Here is a 16,216-nt window from a genome sequence, read left to right as displayed (position 1 = left end):
ATCGCAACTTTCCTTGGTCGTGTTGGGGGGAAAAATCAAACTCCGCTGCGGTATAAGTGTGTGTGTGTGTGTGTGTTTGTGTGTTCAGTTAACATCTCATCTTGGGTGTTAGTTGGAGAATCTTAGATGCCACAGTGCAGCAGCTTGCACCTCTGCATCCTGGCACTATACCTGTGACGAGTGGCAAGTCACAGATCCAAATGGTTCACGTTAGTTAGTGGGTACAATAAGATGAAGTTGACTGTCAGTGTTAGGATCACAATAACACTAGAAGTCAAGAGTACAGAGGTCAGAGTATGATAACACACTTGTCAGTGTCGTCATTACTCTTACGAGTGATGGGTCGACTTGGTACATACATAGACTCACTAATGGGGAATGACATATACAAAAGACTGATGTTTTCACCCATTTAATTTGGCAGTAACTCTCCGAGGAGGCGTGTGGTGAACAGAAGCGGGTCTGGCAGGGTTCTCCCTGCCTCCCTCAAAGCTATGTTGTGTAAAACAAGGGAACATTCAACCCTAAGGGAAAGTCTTGTAAAAAAAAGGAATTACGAAAGGAAACTACAAAGTTTGGTAAACAATTTACAACACAGCGTGGAATTAATTTTTTTTTATCACATATATTTCTACAAAGTCAACAATAGTATCTATCTTATGAACACTTTACAGGGTGTATGGACAGAGAAATTGATACAAGACGTTCGCACAGATTTTATTTTCATATATTTTCCTTTTTCCTTCCATTGTCTTTCCTCCCTGACGCTCACACAGCTCGCTCCTGCATGTTACAGTCGAGGGACTGGTGCGTGCACCCCACTGTGGTTGCTGGCCCTTGCTGTGTGGTGGTGGAGACACCCAAGTGTGGTCACTGCCCTAAGCTGTGGTGTAGAGACACACACACACCAAGCGTGGTCACGGCCCTAAGCTGTGGTGTAGACACACACACACACACACACACACACCAAGTGTGGTCATTGCTTTGGCTGTTGGCAGACATACCAGGGTGTGGTCGTGGCCCTCGAGCTGTTGGAAGAGGCATTCAGTGCGTGGTCATGAATCTAAGGGTCTAGGCTGTGGTGAATATTTATTGACGTTTGCAATGATAACCTTTTTTCTTATAATTTTTTTTTTTGTAAAAGGTTGACCGATCTAGGAGAGACTACCTCTTTAAGAGACTATATAAACAGAGGATCAAATGCACACAGATAGAATACCCAAATTAGAGAGTCATATCAGGGAAAAAAAGGGAACCAATGAATTAAATAGCCAAGAGTTATGTCCCAGATGATAGGGCTGTTAAAATATCAAAAGATCATCCCCCTTAAAAAAAGATAATAACTTAGATATCTTAAGACAACTGATGAAAGTTAGGAAGCCATTGCAGATACTGGATCAACATGAACCGTAAATATGTATTAGAGTTGAAACAATGTCTTAGCCAGCTTTGTGTCGTGGTTAAATCTAATGAAACATAATTTTCATTTACTTTTCTTATCAGGAAACGCAGGAGTTGCTACAGATGTGTGGAGGGAAATATGGAGTGACCGACACGACATCTACACGACCCTGAGAAATGATGAGGGTGGTTGGAGCAATGGATGTACGAGACAGTGTCCATCCATATCTAGGGGTCACCAACAGCTGAGGGAGATTTACCTCATAAGTCACCCCAGGAAGGTACATGGTGTGTGGTTAGCCACAATACCACCATGAGGGTAGGTACAAGGTGTGTAGTTGGCCACAGTACCACCGTGAAGGTAGGTACATGCTGTTTGGCTGGCCATAGTAGCGAACATGAGTAAGATTTAGCGCTGTAATATAACCATGATCAGTCGTCTAGATATACCATAGCTTCCAGATACAACACTTCACTCATCACATATGGAAGGAGACCATCAGAAGGAGTGCACACTAGCATACATAATGACCAGGAAGAGAGAAAGAGAGAGATGGCTTTCAAACATCATCTCTCTTCCTCCTGCAACTTTCCTTCGTGATAGTTCTTTTGTTCTATCACCGTGAATACACACACACACACACACACACACACACACACACACACACACACACACGAGATAGGACCCCACGAGTGTAAAACTACCTCTCCATACAGTACAGATAGGTAATCACACACACTAACTCGTCTCCATCTATATTGATTAGGAACTTAGGACGCAATTACTCTCCATCAAACAACCTCGTCTTAGAAATCAGGTCTTTTATGTTTTCCGTGTTCCACCTCGTACATGTTTTCCGCGTTCCCACACACGTCAACCTGCTGGTAGATCTCATCTCGGACATCACAGAGTGGGGAAAAAGCCTCCTTCTATTCGCTGTTGTTTTTGTTTTTTACTTGGTCACAAATATCGACACGACCCACCCTCCAATTAGTGTTTGTTATGGTTCACGATAACGAATATTGAGAAGCGGATATTTGCAGTAGGTTTAACAAAGATATTCATCATAGTTCAGATGTAAACGACCATCTCCTGTCATCTGGCTAGTTAAGAGATATTCTGAGAGAGAGAGAGAGAGAGAGAGAGAGAGAGAGAGAGAGAGAGAGAGAGAGAGAGAGAGAGAAACTGCTTCACGATCTACATGTCAGTGCAATCCTTGAGCCTCGTAGACACCGAGTGCTTCAGTACGTCATTAACAGCCGGGCTCCTGAGCTCCGCTCCCCCCCCCACTTCTCAACACCTTCATCGTTCACCTCTAAGACGATGCGAGCCGAAAACCGTTCTCACACGGGAAGAAAAACCGAGTTCCCATCAGTCTGAGTGACGCAGAACACATTTCTCGTCACCACCATCATCACCATAGCAGCAGTAGCCCATATCCCCCTTATAGGCACTGCAGTACGTTACCCACCAGCGATCATCAAGACGCTTCTGTAGATTATATCGTCCCTCATCGCCACCATCAGCATAACCCTCGTCATCCTCCGTGGTCTTACGTGACAATCAATGTCTCCCCCTCCCTCACCCCCTCGTGTATTACATTGCCTCCTCTCCCCCAACACACAATGTTCCCATGGAGAGAGAGAGAGAGAGGAGTTATAGTACAGACGAACGCTTCGGATAGTGTGCGCCGTTCGTGTGATAGTGTGATACCCACCCACACCTCCGGACCCTCCCTTATTGTCTAAGACTTTAGATCGGAAACAGTTGGTCCTCTCTCGAGACCATAAGACTTTAGAGAGATGGAAGTTCTTATGTTTGAGGCCAGAGAGGCTTTTACCCATAGCCTTTTAAATGAGAGATATTGACCCTTGCTATACCCTCACCACCTGACACGATGGACTTCTTCCCGATATCCTTAAGATGAGATAGACAGACGTTCAGCCTTCCTCTCTCGTCCGAAATGACCCGAACGATCATGTCGTTAGAAGTTATATTTGAATACGAGGATGATAACTGTGGCAAGGCGTGGGACAGGCCACACATGACTATGCACGGGCTTCAAGTCGTGCGTGTGTGTGTGTGTCTCTCTCTCTGTCTGAGGCGGGAACCGTAAATCTTCTTCAGTAATCGCCAATATAAAGCCCAGTATGATATATATCTTCACACCTGCGCCTCGTCTCTTTGCGGTCATAGCTGCGGAGGAGGACCGCCAGCGTTATAATTGGACTCGTAGGACATGGGAGGAATCCCTCTCAACCAAGGGACTACCACTCGCACTTTCTGAGGAAAACCTGTGGTTCAAACGAAGATTATTTCTCCAGGATGACAGGAGCCATAACCCTCTGTCAGGTGAGGCTGTTCCCCTGCCGTGGACTAACTCATGAAAATGACTTAGTAACTCAACGTAACTTGATGAAATGGTTGGATATATTCTTGCTAAGTTATCCTTAAAGTAGTCCTTAATGATGACTTGTCCACAGTTTCAAAGCCAGCTTCTGAAGTGCGTTACCGGGCGACACCCGAGCCACTGATTCTCATGGAGGAGAGTCGAGGGAGAAGATGCCACAACAAACCAGGCTGACAGGAACTGGCAATTTGTCTTCGGGATCAGGTGAAGCTCGTGGGACTTACATTTCTCACAGTGATATTGTATTGGCAGGATATATATATATGTATATATGTGTGTGTGTGTACATATGGAGGATTAACCTCCTCACTCATCCCAGCGGTCTATAGGTATATGACATGTACTTAACGTTTTCTTTTCATTATATAGACCCAACAGGAAGATGGCTGTGTTGGGTGCACTGCACACTGCATCTTCAACATACCCTCCATCTACAGCCAAGCTGGGTGTAGTGTACACGTCAGCTACAACGTATCCTCCACCTGTAGCCAAGTTGGATGTGCTGTACACGACAGCAGCCACACAGCCTCCACCGATGGCTGTGCTGTGTGTATGATACACACGTCTGTAATAACACAGCCTCCAATGAGGGCCGTGTCGGGTGCAGTGTACATGGCAGGAGCAACAGAGCCTCTCCACCGGACCTCTCCTGCACCTTGTCTTCCTCCTGGCCTTATAAATATTCCTCTCTCTCTTTCCTGTATTCAGGCGGACGACGCTCTCGAGGTTCCAGACGCACTTCAAATGGCTCTCACCACTTTGTGTTACGTGGAGGAGGTCGTAAAAATTTCTTTACCATCTATGTTGCAGCGCAACCCAACCCAGAGGAGGAGTTTTCATCTTCTCAATTGCAACAAAACACTCACGAAAAATGCTCGCTCAAGTTTTCTTTGCCCATGGTTTTGTTACGTATTTGTGGATCCTTTTGGGGAAACATTGGATTTTCAAAGGTGCATCACATATGGAAATATCTGGAGCAAATATTCATAAACCGTGTATACAGACAAACCCAAAATGAATATTTTCTACATCTGTTATTTTCTTTCTCTTTCAAGGTCCTCTGTGATCGTTCTCCGGCAGGAGGCGCTGCTGCAGTACCTAACACCCGACTCCTAACCGCAGCTTTCACGTAACTTCGCCTCCATGTCTCTGGCTCTCGCATCCTCCTCACCAGGCACACGTATCTTCTGCTGAAAGAGAAGATAAATGTGCTTCAGTAGGCTTCAGCAACGCAAACTACGACCTCTCCAATGCAGTGGACTTCTCTCCGTCATAAAGAATGCCCAGCTGATGGGATGAGTCTGTATGTGTTCCCGCTTCATCGGTTCCATTGGACTTCAGCAGTCAAGTAATATGAGGACCTCTGCCATCCACAGTCTCGCCAGCTTCTTAGATTTTATCCGTCGCAACCCTGAAGGATGCTCGACTTCGGTGGCTCTCGCCTTCCCTGGCTATAAGCTCTAGACCCATTGAACCTTAACGTAATAATCAACAAAGTCGTCGACAGTCTTGAGAAGCAGCTAGCGCGCGCACCCACCCTCCCCTTGCCACCATTACCTCCTCCTACCAAAGATCCCTCATCCCCTCTGGCACCACGACCGCATCGAGTCCACCAGAGGTCGTACTGACCACTTTAAGAACAGTCCAGTCTTAATGAGATTATCATAATCAGTAGACCGCCTCCCCTAAAGTCTGTTTTCAAAATAAGTTTGCTCAGTCCACGCTTTTGACAGCTTCGCCCTGTATTTTCCGTATATCCTCAGCCTTTGTTTGCAGTGAATTCAGTGAACAGTTGACTGTCACAGTCAAGATTCTCATTTTATACACATATGCCCCTCTCACTACAGCCAGGGAGCGTTAGGACCATTGAGGAAGAATCCATAAGAAATAATTTCATTTATTCTCCCTGGTTTGAAAGGAGTAAAATTGTTGTCCAGGTAATCTCCTGAGTGTCGTATGAGGCGACAAACAGGAGCCAAGGGATGGAAAAAACCCTTCCCTCTTGTACTGTCGCTTTTTGAAAGGTATGTGAGGCTTAGGCTAGGGCGTCTAAAATGTGCGTGGTTATAACCAGGATGGAAAAGGGAGAGAGAAACGTGACGGGTGAAGCCTGGATGTTCTCACTCCGAGCGAAACAGATTTGAATAGGAAAAGGGTGGAAATGGTGCGGGAATATCTGGAGTGGAATAAAGTCTGGGAGGTGTTAATGAGGGGAGACGGGTTGAAAGATGGGGTAGCGCTACCGATGAAAAACGAGCTGCTGGACTCTGGTACAGGATGCATGGAACGGAGTCCAGTATATTGATTTGGGTTAGCATGAGAGTAGACCACGAGAGCTGGGTTACTGTGAGTGCCTTCGTATCTGGCAGTGACAGGAGTTAGCGAAAGGAGTGGAGAAGAAAAGGTTGTATTTCGATTGTCGAGGGAGCTCGTCTTGGTGTTAGGGAAACGTGACTGCGATTCCGGGAGATGTGGTAATCGAGGATAGAATTGGTGAATGGGTGGGGAATTTAGAGGGGTTCCCCCCCTTGGTGGAAAAGAAAATGGAGAATAGGTTGTAGAGTTGTGTGCCAAAAGAATGATGATGATTGCTAATACATGGGTTTTTAAAAAAGGGGTATTTACACACATATACGTGAATGGATGGGATTGAGGATCGAGGTGCATAGCAAGATTGTATATTGACTGAGAGGCATTGCCAGAAGGGAAAGAGTGTTGGGCGTGATATTGATGAAGTCGGTTACGTCTTATCATTTCGTGGTGGAGGCGAGTGAGATTTAAGGAAAAGAGGAAATGACAAGCGCGTGAAAAAAAAAAAGTATTAAAAGTTGAGCGAGCAAGAAAAAGTGTCATGTGTGCAGAGGGAAAGCGAGAGAATGAATTAAGAATGGCGTAAAGGGACAGTACACGAAGCCTGGGAAGTGAAGGGTATTTAGGTAGGCGTTGCTTAAATGTGTGGACGAAGTGGATGGCATTTGGAGGGTGGGATGTGGATGTATGAGAGAGGGTGAGGCGTGGTGCATAATGAGAAAAGGTTATATCCCTAAATTGAAAAGAAAAGGGGAGATGCATGGATGGAAGCTGAAGGGGAGAATTGAGTGATTGGAAGGAGTGCAAGAGAAAGCGGCAAATGGTTAATAAAAGAAAGTTATGAGAGCTGTAAAAAAAAGGGGCAAATTGAGAGAAGGGGTGAGGGAATATCGTGGAACTTCATAGACTATAAGAAAAGTGCTCTGAATGGAGATGAATTGCGTGAGAGCAACAACAGAACAAGTGGGGAAAAGAGCGAGGAGAGTGGATGGGGAAATGGTATTGGGCAAAGTAGATGTGAAAATGGGATGGAGTGACTAGTCTTAGGGGGCCACTAAATGTATGTATATAAGGAGGAGGATGTGGTGTCTTTGGGGCCTGGAGGCATGTGCAGTGAGAGCCATGGCAAGTCGTATGGAAAGAAAAAGAAAAGAGAAGCGGTTTTGAAAAACCCTCGCGAAAGATACAGTGTGGTAAAGCGTCAGGACTGATAGGATTTCGATCAAGTTTCTTAAAAAAAAAAAAAATGGGAGGGTGATGGTGTTGACTGGTTAGTCTTTGACGTTTGCATAGCTTAAGGCGAGGTGCTCGAGGACAAGCAGAATGCATGTATTGTGCTTGTATAAAAGCATGGGGGACAGAACGTCTGCTTTGGGAGGAACAATGCGGCTTCTAGAGAGACAAAGGGTGTGTGTGTGGATCAGTTGTTTACCGTGGAGAATGAAATGAGAATTACTTCGAGGAAGAACGTGGCACTTTGGGACATTTAGAGAAACCGTTCAACCGAGTTGACGAGGACGTTGTGCAGAAGGATTTACTGATGTATTAGACAAACAAGTCACTGGATGTAGTCAGGAGTATTTACCGGGAGAGTATGGCATGTGTATGGGTAGGATAGGCAAAGAAAATGGAAATCAAGTGGTTCCTAGTGAACATACATCTATATGAAGGTTGTATGACACCGTGGATGTTTAAACCCGTTCAGTGACAGGGCGGTGAGCATGAAAGGTACATGATGGTAAATCATAGTCATGAACGAGTGATGGCTTTATGCCGTAAATGAGGCCTTCATTCGTTGTTCTCCTGATGCTATTTGGAAAGGTATAACAGCATGCCAGGCTTCAGCACCACACACATGACCAGCCAACATAGCAGTCTAGGCTTCACTACGACACCTTATAACCTCCCAACACAGCAAGCTATGCTCTACCACACCTCATAACTTCCCTAACACAGCAGGCAAGGCCTCACCACCACACCTCATGACCACAACACAAGCAGGCTTGTCATCTTTCCCAACAGCAAAGTGTTGGAGCATATCAATACCGAACTTTTAATCGCCTCACCCAAAAAAGATACCATTACAATCTGTTTGACGTATTTGTGCGTTATACAATGATTGAATTAAAAAATGATAAGGATGTTTATTCTTTTCCCCCAAGTCTACTGACTAACATACAGGAGAGAGAGAGAGAGAGAAGAGCTTAAGGATTAAACCTGCTTTACAAGTGTTGTCACCTGGAAAAAATTACATGAAATAGAATATATTTATACTCTCGTCTGGGAACGTCGACATGATATATACATAATCTACATATACAAGAGAGGAATTCATTTTATGCTTCTGCTCCCCCAATAAGGAGATGATCATTGCAGACATAAGGCCAAAAAAATGAAAGAAAAATATACATATAAATGAATAGAACTAGTGCCTGGCCGACTGATAAAAGCTGGATGAAGGACACCTATGTGTATGTGTGTGAACTAGTCTTCTAGAGTTATGCCCAAAAATGTTCTACTGACGGGACATTTGTGATCTCGGTTATGTAAACGAAACATGAGGTGTTCAAGCTCCAGACATTGCCTAAAATGAGTTAAAAAAAAGATATGGACTGAAAAGACAAAAGAATAAAGAAAAAAGAACTCAGGCCAGATGCCTTTGTTCGAAAAGCAAAACTTCACACTATCTCTCAAACTACAGAGCCCACAAAATGACACTTTGTATTCGCATCTATAATACATTCCCCCTCGTATATTACAGAGACAAAGATCAAAATGACATTCTGGCGACGGCTCTACGAAGTCCACTGACGTCGTGTCATTTCTTTTTCGAGAGAAAAAAAAAGGTATAAAATATTACTGCCACGAGCTGGTAGATTGTATCAGGCAGTAGAGTTCTTCCTCCTAAGACTAGCGCGACACGGCCAGAGTACACACACCGTAGTAACAATATCAAATCACCGATTCACTTCCATATGAACACTTCATCCAATTTTCCTTGAAGTTCACACACACACTTCCTGGAAACTCTTCAGTTCCTGGTTAAGAAATGGTCCAAAATGACCGAAAAAAATCTTCAGGGGCTCTGTGAGTTCCTCATTCATATATTCATAGTTTTACAATGAGGTCTCGCAAAAGTCTTCGGCCCTGGAATCCCATTAAGTAATAACAGTTTCCAAAATCATACTATTATTTTTTTTCCTGAATGATGTCACACGTAACATCTTAAAGTCTGAGGAGGATGTCACACATGAGACATCCTCAGGTCCGGTTGTAGTCTGAGTAACAAGAAGCACAAGGTCTTAAAAGCTGTAGGTGGGCGTCGATGATCGATCTTGAAACTCCCGGAGGTAAGAAAGTCCAGTGGCCGATCCTCTCTTTCTGTGTCTTCCAGAGGGACAACGTTTCATTTCGACAAAGACGCCACAAACAAGGTCGTCAGTTCCAGAAAGACGTGAATCACTTCAGTCACGGAAAGGCAAGAGACACGAAGCCTTCAGTTTCAGGGCAACGAGAAAAAACACTCGATCTTCATTTCCGGAGTGATGTCGTATGGGAATCATTCTTTGATGTTTACTTAGTTTCAATGACATCATACACTAGGTTTTCAACTCCAGAGTTTCGTCATTAAATATCAGAAGGACGTGGGACGTACGCAATGCACATATATACACACACACGTCCTTCAGGTCAAGAGAGAAATGTCTTGTTAGTCACGTTTTCCAGTTCAAGAAAGAGATTCGACACCAGATCTTCAAGTAGCGACATCACGGATTGAATAGTTAGTTATAAAAGAATTGTCAAACTCACGATCTACAGATCCAGAAAGACACAACAAACACGAACTCAGGAATTCCATCGTGAACCTCCTGTCACTGCCTCTTGAGCTTCCAGTCCCCATTCCCCTTGGACGAACACCCCAATGAGTGGCTGGAATTGTACTTTCTTTCATCCTCTTTCCTTCTTCCTTTCTCATTCAATGTTTCTTCGGCTTGAGGTGTGGGTAATGGAGGCAGCAGAGGAGGAGGCCGAGGACGAGGGAGAGGAGGATCACAGCGGGCGAGGAACTAAGGCAGGGGCGGCGTCACGTGAACCAGCAGGCGCGACGCCCAGCCAGGTTGTCGGGATGGATGTGGTCCTCGTACGGCGGCGTCGAACTCAGCTCGTCCCGGACCTGCGGGAGGGGAAGATGAGGTGGTGAGAGGCACAGACGTGGTCATGTGGAGACGGGGAAGGGTGGGTGGCTGTCCCTGGGTGGATGGGGGGTGATCAATGAACTGTAACGCTGGTGGGTGAGTGTGAATGGGCGTTTTTTAAACCACTCGTACATACCATGTGGTGGGAAAGGCGTGTGGTGAGAAGTGATGGGAGATTGGTATGACGAGTGGTGATGGAAGATAAGTTAATGGATAGCGGTGATGGGTACAGCTAGTGACGATAAATGATCGGTCTGGGTATGAAAGTATTGCAACTAAAGCAATATTATGTTCTCTATCGAAATAGAAATCCACGAAATGGTGATACATTACAGGGATGTAGTACACTGATGGTGACACAGTACGGGGATGTAGTACACTGATGGTGACACAGTACAGGGATGTAGTACGCTGATGGTGATACAGTACAGGGATGTAGTACCACTGATGGTGATACAGTACAGGGATGTAGTACACTGATGATACAGTACAGGGATGTAGTACACTGATGGTGATACAGTACAGGGATGTAGAACACTGATGGCGATACAGTACAGGGATGTAATACACTGATGATGATACAGTACAAGGATGTAGTACACTGATGGTGATACAGTACAGGGATGTAGTACACTGATGGTGATACATTAAAGGGATGTAGTACACTGATGGTGACACATTACAGGGATGTAGTACCACTGATGGTGATACAGTACAGGGATGTAGTACACTGGCCTAGATGAACTTTTGAATGACCGTGAAAATACCGATCCTTTGGTATCTGTGGCTGGTGAGGTTGTTATTCATGGCACAGATACTGTTCTTAAGGTACTTATGGCTTGTGGGGTTGTTATTCATGGCACAGATGCTGCCCTCAGTGGTAACTGCAGCTTCGCTGTAATGCGTTGCCTCCGTGACCCAGCTCCTGCCTCGCTACTAATCCTCCGGTCAGTCACTCACCATCTATGCCCCCCCTGTCTCCCACCTGGCGCATGACTCACTTCCTTCGGCATGATCCACCCCTTTCTGCCAGACGAGTCTTCTTTTTGCCCAGAGACTCACCTGCTACGTTTTACCCACCTATACCAGCTGTTACTCACCTGCTGGTGACACGAGCGTAAGCCTGCGACTCATTTCCGACTCGAGTAAATGGCCCGCGACTCACCTGTTCGGCCCGCTGCAGTACCCGTAAGAAGTTCCCGCCGGCCAGCTTGGCCACATCGTCTTCTGACCAACGTGGGTCCTTCAGCACCTCGGCCAGCAGCAGGGGATACTTGCTCACGTCCTCCAGGCCCACCGGCGTCCTGCGGGAGAAGGAGGGAGAGTGGTGACCTCCTGCAGTGTTGAGGGAAGGGTGGAGGAATGTCCTGCTGTAGTGAGGGAGGGAAGTCCTTCAGGAGTGAGTGAGGAAAGGAAGTCCTACAGGAGTGAGTGAGGGAGGGAGGGATGTCCTGCTGTGGTGAGGGAGTGGGAACTGCAGCGTTTGGTGTGGAGGGAGTGAAAGCAGAAGTGTGTAAATGCCACGTTGTGATAAGGGAAAGGAGAGAGAGAGGATGGGAAAATGATTGATAAAAAGGCAGTGCGGTGGAAGGGGCGACTGATGAACGGGGTCGTCTGACAGAGGCGGCAGAATGATCACAGAGCGATGTATGACGAGGGTCGGTTTTGTTTAGCATCCGACCTACATCCAGCCACCGGCGTTGGCAACACCCACACCTTCACAGCCAGCTACCATCCTTCCCAGCACCCACACATACTTAGCTTCCATCCTTCCCAACACCCACACATACATAGTCACCATCCTTCCTAGGTCCCCACACATACTCAGCCATCAACCTTCCCAGCACCCACACATACTCAGCTACTAGCTTTCCCTGCACCTTCACAGCCAGCTACCATCCTTCCCAGCACCCCCACACACTGAGCTACCAACCTACCCACATATACTCTGCTACAAAACCTACCCAGCACCCACACATACTCAGCCACCAACCTTTCCAGCACCCACACATACTCTGCCACCAATCTACCCAGCCACCCACACATACTCAGACACCAACCTAGCCAGCACCCACACATACTCAGCCACCAACCTAGCCAGCACCCACACATACTCAGCCACCAGCCTTTCTAGCACCTACACATACTCAGCCACCAACGTAGCCAGCACCCACACATACTCAGCCACCAACCTAGCCAGCACCCACACATACTCAGCCACCAGCCTTTCTAGCACCTACACATACTCAGCCACCAACCTAGCCAGCACCCACACATACTCAGCCACCCAGCGCCCACACATAACCTGCTACTATCTTTCCTAGCAACTTTTCATTCTCTGCAAACCTAAAGTTATGCTCAAGAATTTGCATCGTAGGTAGCTTTTTTTTTCTTTTTTTTTTTGCCTGGATGAAGCGGTCCATTTGAAATTATAATCTAATTTCTTTCGTATAACGTAAGCAATTTGGAGAATCGCTTGTTGTGGCAGCTTTTAGTAGTTTGGTTATTGTCGGTGAGAGATGTTAATTATTCCAGACAGAATTTTGTGGTTTAGAACTTTATGCATAATTTCCTCACATTATTATTATTATTACTATTATTATTATCATTATTATATTATAGAACCTTAGGACCACTTCTACATGTCTCCTGCAGTTTGAAGGCGACACTTCAATCAGGAGCAGGGAAATGATGAACTCCTTTGGCGTGAGGACTACACTCCGTTCCGTCCACTGACAATACTAATATAGCCATACCGAAAAAATGACAACTCGTTTTCTCTGCAACTACTAGCAGACGAAATCGTGGACCATCGCATCCTTTTATATAATATATAACGATTCACCTCTGGGTTATTTTCCCCATCTCTTGGAGGATATTTTCATCTTCCATCTATCTCGGCAGGCTTTGCGTGCGACAGGCAGGGTCAGCCAACAAGGGAGGGTGGGGTAGTAGAGGGAGGGTGTCCGGCATGGCCCAGGCGTTTATCAAAGGAGTTCTGGAAGGAAGGGCGAGTCCAGGCGACTATCAAAGGACTGCTGGGAGGGAGGGAGAGGAAGGAAGGAGGCGAGTCCACCCACCACACATGAGGTTCACCGAGCGAAACATTCAATAAGCCCACGGCTGGCCTCCGCCTCAGCCAGCGACCTGCCCGGCTGCCCTCTGCCACTACCAGCGACCAGCCCGGCTGGCCTCTGCCACTACCAGCGACCTGCCCGGCTGGCCTCTGCCACTACTAGCGACCTCACCATCAGTATTCTTCAGGCACCTCTTAAAACTCGGTGGGATAGACCCCCCCGAATACTAACGTAATAATGCTTTCTGTTGTTGACTTAACTTCTCCGGCTTGTTAGGAGAGGAAGACTTTGATACGCCAGACAGCACACTCCCGGCGTTATTAAGCTAACCCCGCGGCAAAATACTGTCACCGACTTGCTCGTCTCACTATATTTCTCTCTTAATTCTTCGAGTGCGAGTTGCGGACGAAAGCCCTCATCGGGTCAAGGCCTTCATTAAAACGTTAAGAAAGGGGATGATGAATGTGAGAATGAAAGGAGTAAAGAATAAGCGGAAGAGTAATGAGAACGCTGGATAACCCGCCCTCAGAACAGGGGAGGACAGGTCGTAGGTGTTGGTGAAAAGATGAGGATAGACATCACAATGGCCCATCCATGAGCCGCCAATGAACACTCATGACATAAGACAGTGGCATGCGCAGCTGCATGTCCTTTAGCTTATGGTAGTGGCACATGAACGGCCACTGTCCTGGAGCAGAAGTCGAAGTAATAGCTACAAAAGAGGGGAAAAGAGCACCAGCAGTGGGATGCAGGGAAAGTGTTAAGGTCACATTGGATGAGCTGATGAGTGGGACTGTTTTCACCTCTTCTCGATTCTGTGATGGTTGTGGGTAATGATGATCATAATGATGATGAATCTGCTAACCATATGTAAATATTAAAAAAATGATGACTATATGCGTAGAGTTAATGATTCTTGTAATGACAACAAATCATGGTGATTTTAGTATTGATATCACTAACATTATTGATAACGACAATGAACTACAGCACATAAGGACAGGCCTGAGCCAGACCAAACCTCACGATTGCACACATGGACCGCTGCCAGGTCTCGCCTCAGTACACGAAGATACCATCAAGCCCTTGCCACCGGACATAGGAAGAGTTGCCAAAACCTTTCCAAGATGTTGTCAACACGGGTAGACAGGGAACATTGTCGTGTAGGTAGACGGAGGTAGAGGCTATACCTTTCGTCGATCTAGGATACATCACTTTATTGACGTGTATACTGTCCAAGACACACCACACATGACCCATCCCCATCTATCCCTGCCCTTTTAGTCACCTCAACCGAGTCCTCCCCTCCCCGCACGAGCGTCCAAGACCTCCCTCCTGCACGATCCATTTTGGAGCTGCATAAATCAACCCCCACCCCCCACCTCTCCTCCTCCCACTCAGCCTCCGTGACCTCCTGGGAAGGGCATCAAAAATTCATCCTTCGGAGCCTCGTGGCCTTTTTAGTCACCGAGATCCGGCAACCCTGGTGCGTGTTTACGTTGGAGGGGAGGATGGAAGAATGGGCTGCTTCGACGATGTTTGCTTCTTTCCTTACATGGCTAAACTAGAGCATTCTTTCCCTGCTTTTTATTCTTATCCTTGATCCTAGATTCTGTCTTTCTTTACGAGGTGGGTCGACCGTCACTCGCAAGAAAGAACAGACCTCTGATGTGGCACCAGCGCTTGTGATCGGTGCCATGACCCATCATTTGGCAACAGCGCTTGTGATCGGTGCTTCTGGGTTTGTTTACATCGTACCTTATGTTCGTCTGGCGGTTCGTATCAGTGTATCTGTATCTCTTTGTTTTGTTAGTGTCATGGGCAGCTCCAGGAGGCCTGTGTGGTGGAGTCTGTGGAGCAGTCAAGCGAATTAAACTCTGCTGACCTAATTATACGTACCCACAGCACGCTGTGTGTGTGTGTGTGTGTGTGTGTGTGTGTGTGTGTGTACAGAGTCAATTTTAATTTTCATGTTTACGTGCGTTTTTCGTTTGTTTAGTCTATCAAGGAACGTGACAAGGGTAATTTGTGTCGCGGTGTTTGACTTTCATTTGAGATACCAACCCTGTGAGAACGGATTTAAATGTTTCTCTTACGACCACAGTTGTAGAAAGGTCTCTTGTATATATAGCAACCCTGTGTGTTTACAGGTGTTGTTGTGTGAGCGATGGTTTCCGCCACGTGAATTCCACACTTAAATCATACTCTTTCATCCTTGCACTGAAGAGGTTTGTACCGCTGGGTGTGCAATGAACTGCTACCCTTCTACAATCATCTTTGCATTCCAGAGGGCTTCCTGGAACACCCGCACGGACCGTGGACGGCCAGAGGGGGGGTAACTTATGACTGCCTACCCTTCCACAGAGAACGTGAGGTGAATTGCATGTTTCACACTAAACAACACAGACTTTATCATCTACAGCACACCGGGCTGGCTTGGAGTGGTGTCTTCCCAAGCTTCTCTTCAATTTCAGAATTCCATGTGACTTGTATTTCCTTGATTTTCTGGCGTCCTTACTGTTCTCCATATTATTGTATACATACATACATACATACATACATATATATATATATATATATATATATATATATATATATATATATATATATATATATATATATATATATATCATCATGTCATCTTAGAACTCCTCCTAAGGGACCCCATGCAGCTTGGAGGCTGCGCTCCATGCGAAAGCAGGGTAAACTGGTCTCCTTTGGGGCCGTGCTCTTTTTTCCAGCCACTGACGATAATTCATCCACGTCGAAGTCAGACCTCGCCCTCCCGGTGTTACCACAAGGAAGGCGGAGTCCGGTAACA

The 16,216-nt window shown here is 46.2% G+C and overlaps 1 pseudogene; it reads right to left on the bottom strand.

Moving 5' to 3' along the window:
• Positions 1-396: 396 nt before the first annotated feature.
• LOC139749032 (uncharacterized) overlaps positions 397-16,216 on the bottom strand; it is a 542,729-nt pseudogene continuing 526,909 nt past the window's right edge.

The sequence above is a fragment of the Panulirus ornatus genome, chromosome 6 (genome assembly GCF_036320965.1).
Source record: "Panulirus ornatus isolate Po-2019 chromosome 6, ASM3632096v1, whole genome shotgun sequence".
NCBI lineage: Eukaryota > Metazoa > Arthropoda > Malacostraca > Decapoda > Palinuridae > Panulirus > Panulirus ornatus.
Note: the sequence above shows the minus strand (reverse complement) of the source record. Positions and strands in the feature narration are given on the sequence as shown.